The sequence below is a fragment of the Theropithecus gelada genome, chromosome 1, assembly GCF_003255815.1.
Source record: "Theropithecus gelada isolate Dixy chromosome 1, Tgel_1.0, whole genome shotgun sequence".
NCBI lineage: Eukaryota > Metazoa > Chordata > Mammalia > Primates > Cercopithecidae > Theropithecus > Theropithecus gelada.
This window is the reverse complement of record NC_037668.1, coordinates 133,876,094-133,876,925: the sequence shown is the minus strand read 5'-3', so window position 1 is coordinate 133,876,925 and position 832 is coordinate 133,876,094. Positions and strand designations below refer to the sequence as shown.

The 832-nt window shown below is 28.8% G+C and overlaps 1 pseudogene; it reads right to left on the bottom strand.

Moving 5' to 3' along the window:
* Positions 1-269: 269 nt before the first annotated feature.
* Positions 270-429, bottom strand: LOC112614991 (annotated as a pseudogene).
* Between the last annotated feature and the right edge of the window lie 403 nt (positions 430-832).

Here is an 832-nt window from a genome sequence, read left to right as displayed (position 1 = left end):
AATACTTCTTAGAATTTTAAATTTGAAGAGTTCCAGTTACCTAATATGTATGTACCTAAATACTTGTGATATAGGAAGAGGGTCATTAAAGGACTTCATAGGAAAAATAATTGTATACTATATTGTATGAAAATGTTGTAATTGTATTAAATTCTGAAATAAATTGTATTAAATTCTGAAAGACAAATGTTGAAAATATTTTAGATTCATAAGACAATATAGAAAAACATAATTAAAAACACACTGGTACAGAAAAAAATGAATGTTAGTCTTGCTGTAATTTTTCACAAAATTTTGCAAAGTCATAAAAATAACTTCACAGCTGATGTTAAGAAAGCAATCAGTAAAAATTCGTTGTTGCATTAAACATTATTGATATTCTCAAACGTATTCCTACACTTGATCTTAGCCAAAAGGCCGAGAAGCGATCAAATGTATTCCTTTATATTTACATACGTTCTGAATTGTTGACTACATCATCTCCTTCTAGGTTTTAGAATGTGTCTAACTCAGTCAGGGTATCATTTGTCCATTAATAGTTCGAGTACAACACCAACGTCATTAAATCATGCTTCTCCTGCAAAAATCTTGCTTCTCCTGCAAAAATCTTGCTTCACATTGCAACCTATTCACAACCTATTCAGAATTTGAAAGATATCAAAAAATAAATGAGACTAAGCAAAAAAGATTTGACCTTACAAGTGGGGCTAAAAGATTAAATTACTAGAGAAGAGATGTTTGCTTTAGAGAATGTAATAAAAACTCAGTTCATCAGTGTGTTGTTTCATTTTTTACCTTTATTTACTCATCTATTATATGGATCATATATTAA